Below are 15,945 nucleotides of genomic sequence, written 5' to 3' on the forward strand. Positions count from 1 at the left end.
ACGCCTGGAAGCCAATCTCCACTGAGGACACCATCCGCCTGATGAACTCCATCCACTCTGGATCCCCCACAGACCCATGCCCTCACCACATCTTCAACAAAGCAGACTCCGTCATAGCTCCGCACCTCCGAGACGTCATCAACTGCTCCTTCAACTCCGCTACCTTCCCAGAAGACTGGAAACACGCTGAACTCACCGCCCTTCTGAAAAAACCAACAGCAGACCCCACCGAACTCAAAAACTACCGCCCCATCTCGCTTCTTCCATTCCCGGCCAAAGTCATCGAGAAAGCCGTCAACAACCAACTCGCCGCCTTCCTCGAAGCCAACAAATCCCTCGACCCCTCACAATCTGGCTTCCGAGCCAAACACAGCACTGAGACCGCCCTCATCGCAGCAACAGACGACATTCGAACTCTGCTGGACAATGGAGACACAGTCGCCCTCATCCTCCTCGACCTCTCTGCAGCCTTCGACACAGTCTGCCACAGCACCCTTTTACAACGCCTCAGAAACATCGGAATCCAAGGAAAGGCACTGGAATGGATCACTTCGTTCCTCACCGGAAGAACCCAGAGAGTCCGCCTCCCACCTTTCAAGTCCGAGGCCACCGAAGTCATCTGCGGCGTACCACAAGGATCCTCACTCAGTCCCACCCTCTTCAACGTATACATGAGCCCCCTCGCGGCCATCGCCCGCCAACACAACCTCAACATCATCTCTTACGCGGATGACACTCAACTGATCCTATCTCTCACCAAGGACCCCAGCACCGCCAAAACTAACCTACACGAAGGAATGAAAGAAGTCGCCGAATGGATGAAACAAAGCCGTCTGAAACTGAACTCAGACAAAACAGAAGTCCTCATCTTAGGTAAATCCCCCTCTGCATGGGATGACTCCTGGTGGCCGGAAGCCCTCGGAAATGCACCCATCCCGACAGACCACGCACGGAACCTTGGCGTCATCCTGGATTCTTCACTCTCAATGAACAAACAAGTCAGCGCCGTATCCTCTTCCTGCTTTAACGTTCTTCGCATGCTCAGAAAAACATTTCGCTGGATCCCCTCCGAAACAAGGAAAACAGTCACCCACGCTCTAGTCACGAGCCGACTGGACTACGGAAACACCCTCTACGCAGGTACCACCGCTAAACTCCAGAAGAAACTACAACGAATCCAAAACGCCTCAGCCAGGCTCATATTAGACATCCCACGCAACGAACACATCTCTGGTCACCTTAAAGACCTCCACTGGCTACCCGTCAATAAGAGGATTACTTTCCGACTGCTTACCCACGCACACAAATCACTCTACGACATCGGACCAGATTGCCTCAACTCTCGACTGTCCTTTTACACCCCCTCCCGACAACTTCGCTCTTCCAGCCTAGCCTTCGCCACTGTACCTCGCATCAACAAGACCACCATGGGAGGCAGATCCTTCTCATACCTGGCTGCCAAAACATGGAACTCACTCCCCGCTTACCTTCGCCTCACCCAGAATCACCTAGCGTTCAGAAAGCAGCTTAAAACGTGGATATTTGACAAATAATCCTCCTCCCCTTCCTAAGCGCCTTGAAACCCTCTGGGTATGTAGTGCGCTATATAAATGTTATGACTTGACTTGACTTGACATTCCGGTCTGGGAAAGACATGGCTTGGTAGTTCGGACTGGACTGTTCCCATGAGGCACAGGGTCAGAGCTGATTTGCATACAGCCAGTGTCTAACCCAGGGTGGTGTGGAGTGCAAAAAAACGATGGATTTAGGCCCAGATCCTTGTACTGGGGTGAATGTATGACATTGTTCTACATTCTGTCCATCAACTGTGTTTTTTGCAATTTTCACCCCGAGTGGGCTGGGTATGCTCAGACGTGAGTCCCAGGCTCTCCACACCACTGGAGTCAAGCTATCCGGGCTGAAGATGGCTGATAGCCAGAAACCGGTCCTTGGATGCTTGATTCCGGTCTGGGAAAGACATGGCTTGGTAGTTCGGACTGGACTGTTCCCATGAGGCACAGGGTCAGAGCTGATTTGCATACAGCCAGTGTCTAACCCAGGGTGGTGTGGAGTGCAAAAAAACGATGGATTTGGCCCAGATCCTTGTACTGGGGTGAATGTATGACATTGTTCTACATTCTGTCCATCAACTGTGTTTTTTGCAATTTTCACCCCGAGTGGGCTGGGTATGCTCAGACGTGAGTCCCAGGCTCTCCACACCACTGGAGTCAAGCTATCCAGGCTGAAGATGGCTGATAGCCAGAAACCGGTCCTTGGATGCTTGATTCCGGTCTGGGAAAGACATGGCTTGGTAGTTCGGACTGGACTGTTCCCATGAGGCACAGGGTCAGAGCTGATTTGCATACAGCCAGTGTCTAACCCAGGGTGGTGTGGAGTGCAAAAAAATGATGGATTTAGGCCCATATCCTTGTACTGGGGTGAATGTATGACATTGTTCTACATTCTGTCCATCAACTGTGTTTTTTGCAATTTTCACCCCGAGTGGGCTGGGTATGCTCAGACGTGAGTCCCAGGCTCTCCACACCACTGGAGTCAAGCTATCCAGGCTGAAGATGGCTGATAGCCAGAAACCGGTCCTTGGATGCTTGATTCCGGTCTGGGAAAGACATGGCTTGGTAGTTCGGACTGGACTGTTCCCATGAGGCACAGGGTCAGAGCTGATTTGCATACAGCCAGTGTCTAACCCAGGGTGGTGTGGAGTGCAAAAAAACGATGGATTTAGGCCCAGTTCCTTGTACTGGGGTGAATGTATGACATTGTTCTACATTCTGTCCATCAACTGTGTTTTTTGCAATTTTCACCCCGAGTGGGCTGGGTATGCTCAGACGTGAGTCCCAGGCTCTCCACACCACTGGAGTCAAGCTATCCAGGCTGAAGATGGCTGATAGCCAGAAACTGGTCCTTGGATGCTTGATTCCAGTCTCGGAAAGACATGGCTTGGTAGTTCGGACTGGACTGTTCCCATGAGGCACAGGGTCAGAGCTGATTTGCATACAGCCAGTGTCTAACCCAGGGTGGTGTGGAGTGCAAAAAAAACGATGGATTTAGGCCCAGATCCTTGTACTGGGGTGAATGTATGACATTGTTCTACATTCTGTCCATCAACTGTGTTTTTTGCAATTTTCACCCCGAGTGGGCTGGGTATGCTCAGACGTGAGTCCCAGGCTCTCCACACCACTGGAGTCAAGCTATCCAGGCTGAAGATGGCTGATAGCCAGGAACCGGTCCTTGGATGCTTGATTCCGGTCTGGGAAAGACATGGCTTGGTAGTTCGGACTGGACTGTTCCCATGAGGCACAGGGTCAGAGCTGATTTGCATACAGCCAGTGTCTAACCCAGGGTGGTGTGGAGTGCAAAACAACGATGGATTTAGGCCCAGATCCTTGTACTGGGGTGAATGTATGACATTGTTCTACATTCTGTCCATCAACTGTGTTTTTTGCAATTTTCACCCCGAGTGGGCTGGGTATGCTCAGACGTGAGTCCCAGGCTCTCCACACCACTGGAGTCAAGCTATCCAGGCTGAAGATGGCTGATAACCAGAAACCGGTCCTTGGATGCTTGATTCCGGTCTGGGAAAGACATGGCTTGGTAGTTCGGACTGGACTGTTCCCATGAGGCACAGGGTCAGAGCTGATTTGCATACAGCCAGTGTCTAACCCAGGGTGGTGTGGAGTGCAAAAAAACGATGGATTTAGGCCCAGATCCTTGTACTGGGGTGAATGTATGACATTGTTCTACATTCTGTCCATCAACTGTGTTTTTTGCAATTTTCACCCCGAGTGGGCTGGGTATGCTCAGACGTGAGTCCCAGGCTCTCCACACCACTGGAGTCAAGCTATCCAGGCTGGAGATGGCTGATAGCCAGAAACCGGTCCTTGGATGCTTGATTCCGGTCTGGGAAAGACATGGCTTGGTAGTTCGGACTGGACTGTTCCTATGAGGCACAGGGTCAGAGCTGATTTGCATACAGCCAGTGTCTAACCCAGGGTGGTGTGGAGTGCAAAAAAACGATGGATTTAGGCCCAGATCCTTGTACTGGGGTGAATGTATGACATTGTTCTACATTCTGTCCATCAACTGTGTTTTTTGCAATTTTCACCCCGAGTGGGCTGGGTATGCTCAGACGTGAGTCCCAGGCTCTCCACACCACTGGAGTCAAGCTATCCAGGCTGAAGATGGCTGATAGCCAGAAACCGGTCCTTGGATGCTTGATTCCGGTCTGGGAAAGACATGGCTTGGTAGTTCGGACTGGACTGTTCCCATGAGGCACAGGGTCAGAGCTGATTTGCATACAGCCAGTGTCTAACCCAGGGTGGTGTGGAGTGCAAAAAAACGATGGATTTAGGCCCAGATCCTTGTACTGGGGTGAATGTATGACATTGTTCTACATTCTGTCCATCAACTGTGTTTTTTGCAATTTTCACCCCGAGTGGGCTGGGTATGCTCAGACGTGAGTCCCAGGCTCTCCACACCACTGGAGTCAAGCTATCCAGGCTGAAGATGGCTGATAGCCAGAAACCGGTCCTTGGATACTTGATTCCGGTCTGGGAAAGACATGGCTTGGTAGTTCGGACTGGACTGTTCCCATGAGGCACAGGGTCAGAGCTGATTTGCATACAGCCAGTGTCTAACCCAGGGTGGTGTGGAGTGCAAAAAAACGATGGATTTAGGCCCAGATCCTTGTACTGGGGTGAATGTATGACATTGTTCTACATTCTGTCCATCAACTGTGTTTTTTGCAATTTTCACCCCGAGTGGGCTGGGTATGCTCAGACGTGAGTCCCAGGCTCTCCACACCACTGGAGTCAAGCTATCCAGGCTGAAGATGGCTGATAGCCAGAAACCGGTCCATGGATGCTTGATTCCGGTCTGGGAAAGACATGGCTTGGTAGTTCGGACTGGACTGTTCCCATGAGGCACAGGGTCAGAGCTGATTTGCATACAGCCAGTGTCTAACCCAGGGTGGTGTGGAGTGCAAAAAAACGATGGATTTAGGCCCAGTTCCTTGTACTGGGGTGAATGTATGACATTGTTCTACATTCTGTCCATCAACTGTGTTTTTTGCAATTTTCACCCCGAGTGGGCTGGGTATGCTCAGACGTGAGTCCCAGGCTCTCCACACCACTGGAGTCAAGCTATCCAGGCTGAAGATGGCTGATAGCCAGAAACTGGTCCTTGGATGCTTGATTCCAGTCTGGGAAAGACATGGCTTGGTAGTTCGGACTGGACTGTTCCCATGAGGCACAGGGTCAGAGCTGATTTGCATATAGCCAGTGTCTAACCCAGGGTGGTGTGGAGTGCAAAAAAACGATGGATTTAGGCCCAGATCCTTGTACTGGGGTGAATGTATGACATTGTTCTACATTCTGTCCATCAACTGTGTTTTTTGCAATTTTCACCCCGAGTGGGCTGGGTATGCTCAGACGTGAGTCCCAGGCTCTCCACACCACTGGAGTCAAGCTATCCAGGCTGAAGATGGCTGATAGCCAGAAACCGGTCCATGGATGCTTGATTCCGGTCTGGGAAAGACATGGCTTGGTAGTTCGGACTGGACTGTTCCCATGAGGCACAGGGTCAGAGCTGATTTGCATACAGCCAGTGTCTAACCCAGGGTGGTGTGGAGTGCAAAAAAACGATGGATTTAGGCCCAGTTCCTTGTACTGGGGTGAATGTATGACATTGTTCTACATTCTGTCCATCAACTGTGTTTTTTGCAATTTTCACCCCGAGTGGGCTGGGTATGCTCAGACGTGAGTCCCAGGCTCTCCACACCACTGGAGTCAAGCTATCCAGGCTGAAGATGGCTGATAGCCAGAAACTGGTCCTTGGATGCTTGATTCCAGTCTGGGAAAGACATGGCTTGGTAGTTCGGACTGGACTGTTCCCATGAGGCACAGGGTCAGAGCTGATTTGCATACAGCCAGTGTCTAACCCAGGGTGGTGTGGAGTGCAAAAAAACGATGGATTTAGGCCCAGATCCTTGTACTGGGGTGAATGTATGACATTGTTCTACATTCTGTCCATCAACTGTGTTTTTTGCAATTTTCACCCCGAGTGGGCTGGGTATGCTCAGACGTGAGTCCCAGGCTCTCCACACCACTGGAGTCAAGCTATCCAGGCTGAAGATGGCTGATAGCCAGAAACCGGTCCTTGGATGCTTGATTCCGGTCTGGGAAAGACATGGCTTGGTAGTTCGGACTGGACTGTTCCCATGAGGCACAGGGTCAGAGCTGATTTGCATACAGCCAGTGTCTAACCCAGGGTGGTGTGGAGTGCAAAACAACGATGGATTTAGGCCCAGATCCTTGTACTGGGGTGAATGTATGACATTGTTCTACATTCTGTCCATCAACTGTGTTTTTTGCAATTTTCACCCCGAGTGGGCTGGGTATGCTCAGACGTGAGACCCAGGCTCTCCACACCACTGGAGTCAAGCTATCCAGGCTGAAGATGGCTGATAACCAGAAACCGGTCCTTGGATGCTTGATTCCGGTCTGGGAAAGACATGGCTTGGTAGTTCGGACTGGACTGTTCCCATGAGGCACAGGGTCAGAGCTGATTTGCATACAGCCAGTGTCTAACCCAGGGTGGTGTGGAGTGCAAAAAAACGATGGATTTAGGCCCAGATCCTTGCACTGGGGTGAATGTATGACATTGTTCTACATTCTGTCCATCAACTGTGTTTTTTGCAATTTTCACCCCGAGTGGGCTGGGTATGCTCAGACGTGAGTCCCAGGCTCTCCACACCACTGGAGTCAAGCTATCCGGGCTGAAGATGGCTGATAGCCAGAAACCGGTCCTTGGATGCTTGATTCCGGTCTGGGAAAGACATGGCTTGGTAGTTCGGACTGGACTGTTCCCATGAGGCACAGGGTCAGAGCTGATTTGCATACAGCCAGTGTCTAACCCAGGGTGGTGTGGAGTGCAAAAAAACGATGGATTTAGGCCCAGATCCTTGTACTGGGGTGAATGTATGACATTGTTCTACATTCTGTCCATCAACTGTGTTTTTTGCAATTTTCACCCCGAGTGGGCTGGGTATGCTCAGACGTGAGTCCCAGGCTCTCCACACCACTGGAGTCAAGCTATCCAGGCTGAAGATGGCTGATAGCCAGAAACCGGTCCATGGATGCTTGATTCCGGTCTGGGAAAGACATGGCTTGGTAGTTCGGACTGGACTGTTCCCATGAGGCACAGGGTCAGAGCTGATTTGCATACAGCCAGTGTCTAACCCAGGGTGGTGTGGAGTGCAAAAAAACGATGGATTTAGGCCCAGTTCCTTGTACTGGGGTGAATGTATGACATTGTTCTACATTCTGTCCATCAACTGTGTTTTTTGCAATTTTCACCCCGAGTGGGCTGGGTATGCTCAGACGTGAGTCCCAGGCTCTCCACACCACTGGAGTCAAGCTATCCAGGCTGAAGATGGCTGATAGCCAGAAACTGGTCCTTGGATGCTTGATTCCAGTCTGGGAAAGACATGGCTTGGTAGTTCGGACTGGACTGTTCCCATGAGGCACAGGGTCAGAGCTGATTTGCATACAGCCAGTGTCTAACCCAGGGTGGTGTGGAGTGCAAAAAAACGATGGATTTAGGCCCAGATCCTTGTACTGGGGTGAATGTATGACATTGTTCTACATTCTGTCCATCAACTGTGTTTTTTGCAATTTTCACCCCGAGTGGGCTGGGTATGCTCAGACGTGAGTCCCAGGCTCTCCACACCACTGGAGTCAAGCTATCCAGACTGAAGATGGCTGATAGCCAGAAACCGGTCCTTGGATGCTTGATTCCGGTCTGGGAAAGACATGGCTTGGTAGTTCGGACTGGACTGTTCCCATGAGGCACAGGGTCAGAGCTGATTTGCATACAGCCAGTGTCTAACCCAGGGTGGTGTGGAGTGCAAAACAACGATGGATTTAGGCCCAGATCCTTGTACTGGGGTGAATGTATGACATTGTTCTACATTCTGTCCATCAACTGTGTTTTTTGCAATTTTCACCCCGAGTGGGCTGGGTATGCTCAGACGTGAGTCCCAGGCTCTCCACACCACTGGAGTCAAGCTATCCAGGCTGAAGATGGCTGATAACCAGAAACCGGTCCTTGGATGCTTGATTCCGGTCTGGGAAAGACATGGCTTGGTAGTTCGGACTGGACTGTTCCCATGAGGCACAGGGTCAGAGCTGATTTGCATACAGCCAGTGTCTAACCCAGGGTGGTGTGGAGTGCAAAAAAACGATGGATTTAGGCCCAGATCCTTGCACTGGGGTGAATGTATGACATTGTTCTACATTCTGTCCATCAACTGTGTTTTTTGCAATTTTCACCCCGAGTGGGCTGGGTATGCTCAGACGTGAGTCCCAGGCTCTCCACACCACTGGAGTCAAGCTATCCGGGCTGAAGATGGCTGATAGCCAGAAACTGGTCCTTGGATGCTTGATTCCGGTCTGGGAAAGACATGGCTTGGTAGTTCGGACTGGACTGTTCCCATGAGGCACAGGGTCAGAGCTGATTTGCATACAGCCAGTGTCTAACCCAGGGTGGTGTGGAGTGCAAAAAAACGATGGATTTAGGCCCAGATCCTTGTACTGGGGTGAATGTATGACATTGTTCTACATTCTGTCCATCAACTGTGTTTTTTGCAATTTTCACCCCGAGTGGGCTGGGTATGCTCAGACGTGAGTCCCAGGCTCTCCACACCACTGGAGTCAAGCTATCCAGGCTGAAGATGGCTGATAGCCAGAAACCGGTCCTTGGATGCTTGATTCCGGTCTGGGAAAGACATGGCTTGGTAGTTCGGACTGGACTGTTCCCATGAGGCACAGGGTCAGAGCTGATTTGCATACAGCCAGTGTCTAACCCAGGGTGGTGTGGAGTGCAAAACAACGATGGATTTAGGCCCAGATCCTTGTACTGGGGTGAATGTATGACATTGTTCTACATTCTGTCCATCAACTGTGTTTTTTGCAATTTTCACCCCGAGTGGGCTGGGTATGCTCAGACGTGAGTCCCAGGCTCTCCACACCACTGGAGTCAAGCTATCCAGGCTGAAGATGGCTGATAACCAGAAACCGGTCCTTGGATGCTTGATTCCGGTCTGGGAAAGACATGGCTTGGTAGTTCGGACTGGACTGTTCCCATGAGGCACAGGGTCAGAGCTGATTTGCATACAGCCAGTGTCTAACCCAGGGTGGTGTGGAGTGCAAAAAAACGATGGATTTAGGCCCAGATCCTTGCACTGGGGTGAATGTATGACATTGTTCTACATTCTGTCCATCAACTGTGTTTTTTGCAATTTTCACCCCGAGTGGGCTGGGTATGCTCAGACGTGAGTCCCAGGCTCTCCACACCACTGGAGTCAAGCTATCCGGGCTGAAGATGGCTGATAGCCAGAAACCGGTCCTTGGATGCTTGATTCCGGTCTGGGAAAGACATGGCTTGGTAGTTCGGACTGGACTGTTCCCATGAGGCACAGGGTCAGAGCTGATTTGCATACAGCCAGTGTCTAACCCAGGGTGGTGTGGAGTGCAAAAAAACGATGGATTTAGGCCCAGATCCTTGTACTGGGGTGAATGTATGACATTGTTCTACATTCTGTCCATCAACTGTGTTTTTTGCAATTTTCACCCCGAGTGGGCTGGGTATGCTCAGACGTGAGTCCCAGGCTCTCCACACCACTGGAGTCAAGCTATCCAGGCTGAAGATGGATGATAGCCAGAAACCGGTCCTTGGATGCTTGATTCCGGTCTGGGAAAGACATGGCTTGGTAGTTCGGACTGGACTGTTCCCATGAGGCACAGGGTCAGAGCTGATTTGCATACAGCCAGTGTCTAACCCAGGGTGGTGTGGAGTGCAAAAAAACGATGGATTTAGGCCCAGATCCTTGTACTGGGGTGAATGTATGACATTGTTCTACATTCTGTCCATCAACTGTGTTTTTTGCAATTTTCACCCCGAGTGGGCTGGGTATGCTCAGACGTGAGTCCCAGGCTCTCCACACCACTGGAGTCAAGCTATCCAGGCTGAAGATGGCTGATAGCCAGAAACCGGTCCTTGGATGCTTGATTCCGGTCTGGGAAAGACATGGCTTGGTAGTTCGGACTGGACTGTTCCCATGAGGCACAGGGTCAGAGCTGATTTGCATACAGCCAGTGTCTAACCCAGGGTGGTGTGGAGTGCAAAAAAACGATGGATTTAGGCCCAGATCCTTGTACTGGGGTGAATGTATGACATTGTTCTACATTCTGTCCATCAACTGTGTTTTTTGCAATTTTCACCCCGAGTGGGCTGGGTATGCTCAGACGTGAGTCCCAGGCTCTCCACACCACTGGAGTCAAGCTATCCAGGCTGAAGATGGCTGATAGCCAGAAACCGGTCCTTGGATGCTTGATTCCGGTCTGGGAAAGACATGGCATGGTAGTTCGGACTGGACTGTTCCCATGAGGCACAGGGTCAGAGCTGATTTGCATACAGCCAGTGTCTAACCCAGGGTGGTGTGGAGTGCAAAAAAACGATGGATTTAGGCCCAGATCCTTGTACTGGGGTGAATGTATGACATTGTTCTACATTCTGTCCATCAACTGTGTTTTTTGCAATTTTCACCCCGAGTGGGCTGGGTATGCTCAGACGTGAGTCCCAGGCTCTCCACACCACTGGAGTCAAGCTATCCAGGCTGAAGATGGCTGATAGCCAGAAACCGGTCCTTGGATGCTTGATTCCGGTCTGGGAAAGACATGGCTTGGTAGTTCGGACTGGACTGTTCCCATGAGGCACAGGGTCAGAGCTGATTTGCATACAGCCAGTGTCTAACCCAGGGTGGTGCGGAGTGCAAAAAAACGATGGAATTAGGCCCAGATCCTTGTACTGGGGTGAATGTATGACATTGTTCTACATTCTGTCCATCAACTGTGTTTTTTGCAATTTTCACCCCGAGTGGGCTGGGTATGCTCAGACGTGAGTCCCAGGCTCTCCACACCACTGGAGTCAAGCTATCCGGGCTGAAGATGGCTGATAGCCAGAAACCGGTCCTTGGATGCTTGATTCCGGTCTGGGAAAGACATGGCTTGGTAGTTCGGACTGGACTGTTCCCATGAGGCACAGGGTCAGAGCTGATTTGCATACAGCCAGTGTCTAACCCAGGGTGGTGTGGAGTGCAAAAAAACGATGGATTTAGGCCCAGATCCTTGTACTGGGGTGAATGTATGACATTGTTCTACATTCTTTCCATCAACTGTGTTTTTTGCAATTTTCACCCCGAGTGGGCTGGGTATGCTCAGACGTGAGTCCCAGGCTCTCCACACCACTGGAGTCAAGCTATCCAGGCTGAAGATGGCTGATAGCCAGAAACCGGTCCTTGGATGCTTGATTCCGGTCTGGGAAAGACATGGCTTGGTAGTTCGGACTGGACTGTTCCCATGAGGCACAGGGTCAGAGCTGATTTGCATACAGCCAGTGTCTAACCCAGGGTGGTGTGGAGTGCAAAAAAACGATGGATTTAGGCCCAGATCCTTGTACTGGGGTGAATGTATGACATTGTTCTACATTCTGTCCATCAACTGTGTTTTTTGCAATTTTCACCCCGAGTGGGCTGGGTATGCTCAGACGTGAGTCCCAGGCTCTCCACACCACTGGAGTCAAGCTATCCAGGCTGAAGATGGCTGATAGCCAGAAACCGGTCCTTGGATGCTTGATTCCGGTCTGGGAAAGACATGGCTTGGTAGTTCGGACTGGACTGTTCCCATGAGGCACAGGGTCAGAGCTGATTTGCATACAGCCAGTGTCTAACCCAGGGTGGTGTGGAGTGCAAAAAAATGATGGATTTAGGCCCAGATCCTTGTACTGGGGTGAATGTATGACATTGTTCTACATTCTGTCCATCAACTGTGTTTTTTGCAATTTTCACCCCGAGTGGGCTGGGTATGCTCAGACGTGAGTCCCAGGCTCTCCACACCACTGGAGTCAAGCTATCCAGGCTGAAGATGGCTGAAAGCCAGAAACCGGTCCTTGGATGCTTGATTCCGGTCTGGGAAAGACATGGCTTGGTAGTTCGGACTGGACTGTTCCCATGAGGCACAGGGTCAGAGCTGATTTGCATACAGCCAGTGTCTAACCAAGGGTGGTGTGGAGTGAAAAAAAACGATGGATTTAGGCCCAGATCCTTGTACTGGGGTGAATGTATGACATTGTTCTACATTCTGTCCATCAACTGTGTTTTTTGCAATTTTCACCCCGAGTGGGCTGGGTATGCTCAGACGTGAGTCCCAGGCTCTCCACACCACTGGAGTCAAGCTATCCAGGCTGAAGATGGCTGATAGCCAGAAACCGGTCCTTGGATGCTTGATTCCGGTCTGGGAAAGACATGGCTTGGTAGTTCGGACTGGACTGTTCCCATGAGGCACAGGGTCAGAGCTGATTTGCATACAGCCAGTGTCTAACCCAGGGTGGTGTGGAGTGCAAAAAAACGATGGATTTAGGCCCAGATCCTTGTACTGGGGTGAATGTATGACATTGTTCTACATTCTGTCCATCAACTGTGTTGTTTGCAATTTTCACCCCGAGTGGGCTGGGTATGCTCAGACGTGAGTCCCAGGCTCTCCACACCACTGGAGTCAAGCTATCCGGGCTGAAGATGGCTGATAGCCGGAAACCGGTCCTTGGATGCTTGATTCCGGTCTGGGAAAGACATGGCTTGGTAGTTCGGACTGGACTGTTCCCATGAGGCACAGAGTCAGAGCTGATTTGCATACAGCCAGTGTCTAACCCAGGGTGGTGTGGAGTGCAAAAAAATGATGGATTTAGGCCCAGATGCTTGTACTGGGGTGAATGTATGACATTGTTCTACATTCTGTCCATCAACTGTGTTTTTTGCAATTTTCACCCCGAGTGGGCTGGGTATGCTCAGACGTGAGTCCCAGGCTCTCCACACCACTGGAGTCAAGCTATCCAGGCTGAAGATGGCTGATAGCCAGAAACCGGTCCTTGGATGCTTGATTCCGGTCTGGGAAAGACATGGCTTGGTAGTTCGGACTGGACTGTTCCCATGAGGCACAGGGTCAGAGCTGATTTGCATACAGCCAGTGTCTAACCCAGGGTGGTGTGGAGTGCAAAAAAACGATGGATTTAGGCCCAGATCCTTGTACTGGGGTGAATGTATGACATTGTTCTACATTCTGTCCATCAACTGTGTTTTTTGCAATTTTCACCCCGAGTGGGCTGGGTATGCTCAGACGTGAGTCCCAGGCTCTCCACACCACTGGAGTCAAGCTATCCAGGCTGAAGATGGCTGATAGCCAGAAACCGGTCCTTGGATGCTTGATTCCGGTCTGGGAAAGACATGGCTTGGTAGTTCGGACTGGACTGTTCCCATGAGGCACAGGGTCAGAGCTGATTTGCATACAGCCAGTGTCTAACCCAGGGTGGTGTGGAGTGCAAAAAAACCGATGGATTGAGGCCCAGATCCTTGTACTGGGGTGAATGTATGACATTGTTCTACATTCTGTCCATCAACTGTGTTTTTTGCAATTTTCACCCCGAGTGGGCTGGGTATGCTCAGACGTGATTCCCAGGCTCTCCACACCACTGGAGTCAGGCTATCCAGGCTGAAGATGGCTGATATCCAGAAACCGGTCCTTGGATGCTTGATTCCGGTCTGGGAAAGACATGGCTTGGTAGTTCGGACTGGACTGTTCCCATGAGGCACAGGGTCAGAGCTGATTTGCATACAGCCAGTGTCTAACCCAGGGTGGCGTGGAGTGCAAAAAAACGATGGATTTAGGCCCAGATCCTTGTACTGGGGTGAATGTATGACATTGTTCTACATTCTGTACATCAACTGTGTTTTTTGCAATTTTCACCCTGAGTGGGCTGGGTATGCTCAGACGTGAGTCCCAAGCTCTCCACACCACTGGAGTCAAGCTATCCAGGCTGAAGATGGCTGATAGCCAGAAACCGGTCCTTGGATGCTTGATTCCGGTCTGGGAAAGACATGGCTTGGTAGTTCGGACTGGACTGTTCCCATGAGGCACAGGGTCAGAGCTGATTTGCATACAGCCAGTGTCTAACCCAGGGTGGTGTGGAGTGCAAAACAACGATGGATTTAGGCCCAGATCCTTGTACTGGGGTGAATGTATGACATTGTTCTACATTCTGTCCATCAACTGTGTTTTTTGCAATTTTCACCCCGAGTGGGCTGGGTATGCTCAGACGTGAGTCCCAGGCTCTCCACACCACTGGAGTCAAGCTATCCAGGCTGAAGATGGCTGATAACCAGAAACCGGTCCTTGGATGCTTGATTCCGGTCTGGGAAAGACATGGCTTGGTAGTTCGGACTGGACTGTTCCCATGAGGCACAGGGTCAGAGCTGATTTGCATACAGCCAGTGTCTAACCCAGGGTGGTGTGGAGTGCAAAAAAACGATGGATTTAGGCCCAGATCCTTGCACTGGGGTGAATGTATGACATTGTTCTACATTCTGTCCATCAACTGTGTTTTTTGCAATTTTCACCCCGAGTGGGCTGGGTATGCTCAGACGTGAGTCCCAGGCTCTCCACACCACTGGAGTCAAGCTATCCGGGCTGAAGATGGCTGATAGCCAGAAACTGGTCCTTGGATGCTTGATTCCGGTCTGGGAAAGACATGGCTTGGTAGTTCGGACTGGACTGTTCCCATGAGGCACAGGGTCAGAGCTGATTTGCATACAGCCAGTGTCTAACCCAGGGTGGTGTGGAGTGCAAAAAAACGATGGATTTAGGCCCAGATCCTTGTACTGGGGTGAATGTATGACATTGTTCTACATTCTGTCCATCAACTGTGTTTTTTGCAATTTTCACCCCGAGTGGGCTGGGTATGCTCAGACGTGAGTCCCAGGCTCTCCACACCACTGGAGTCAAGCTATCCAGGCTGAAGATGGCTGATAGCCAGAAACCGGTCCTTGGATGCTTGATTCCGGTCTGGGAAAGACATGGCTTGGTAGTTCGGACTGGACTGTTCCCATGAGGCACAGGGTCAGAGCTGATTTGCATACAGCCAGTGTCTAACCCAGGGTGGTGTGGAGTGCAAAACAACGATGGATTTAGGCCCAGATCCTTGTACTGGGGTGAATGTATGACATTGTTCTACATTCTGTCCATCAACTGTGTTTTTTGCAATTTTCACCCCGAGTGGGCTGGGTATGCTCAGACGTGAGTCCCAGGCTCTCCACACCACTGGAGTCAAGCTATCCAGGCTGAAGATGGCTGATAACCAGAAACCGGTCCTTGGATGCTTGATTCCGGTCTGGGAAAGACATGGCTTGGTAGTTCGGACTGGACTGTTCCCATGAGGCACAGGGTCAGAGCTGATTTGCATACAGCCAGTGTCTAACCCAGGGTGGTGTGGAGTGCAAAAAAACGATGGATTTAGGCCCAGATCCTTGCACTGGGGTGAATGTATGACATTGTTCTACATTCTGTCCATCAACTGTGTTTTTTGCAATTTTCACCCCGAGTGGGCTGGGTATGCTCAGACGTGAGTCCCAGGCTCTCCACACCACTGGAGTCAAGCTATCCGGGCTGAAGATGGCTGATAGCCAGAAACCGGTCCTTGGATGCTTGATTCCGGTCTGGGAAAGACATGGCTTGGTAGTTCGGACTGGACTGTTCCCATGAGGCACAGGGTCAGAGCTGATTTGCATACAGCCAGTGTCTAACCCAGGGTGGTGTGGAGTGCAAAAAAACGATGGATTTAGGCCCAGATCCTTGTACTGGGGTGAATGTATGACATTGTTCTACATTCTGTCCATCAACTGTGTTTTTTGCAATTTTCACCCCGAGTGGGCTGGGTATGCTCAGACGTGAGTCCCAGGCTCTCCACACCACTGGAGTCAAGCTATCCAGGCTGAAGATGGATGATAGCCAGAAACCGGTCCTTGGATGCTTGATTCCGGTC

This window comes from Lissotriton helveticus, chromosome 8 (assembly GCF_964261635.1).
Source record: "Lissotriton helveticus chromosome 8, aLisHel1.1, whole genome shotgun sequence".
In the NCBI taxonomy this organism is placed as follows: domain Eukaryota; kingdom Metazoa; phylum Chordata; class Amphibia; order Caudata; family Salamandridae; genus Lissotriton; species Lissotriton helveticus.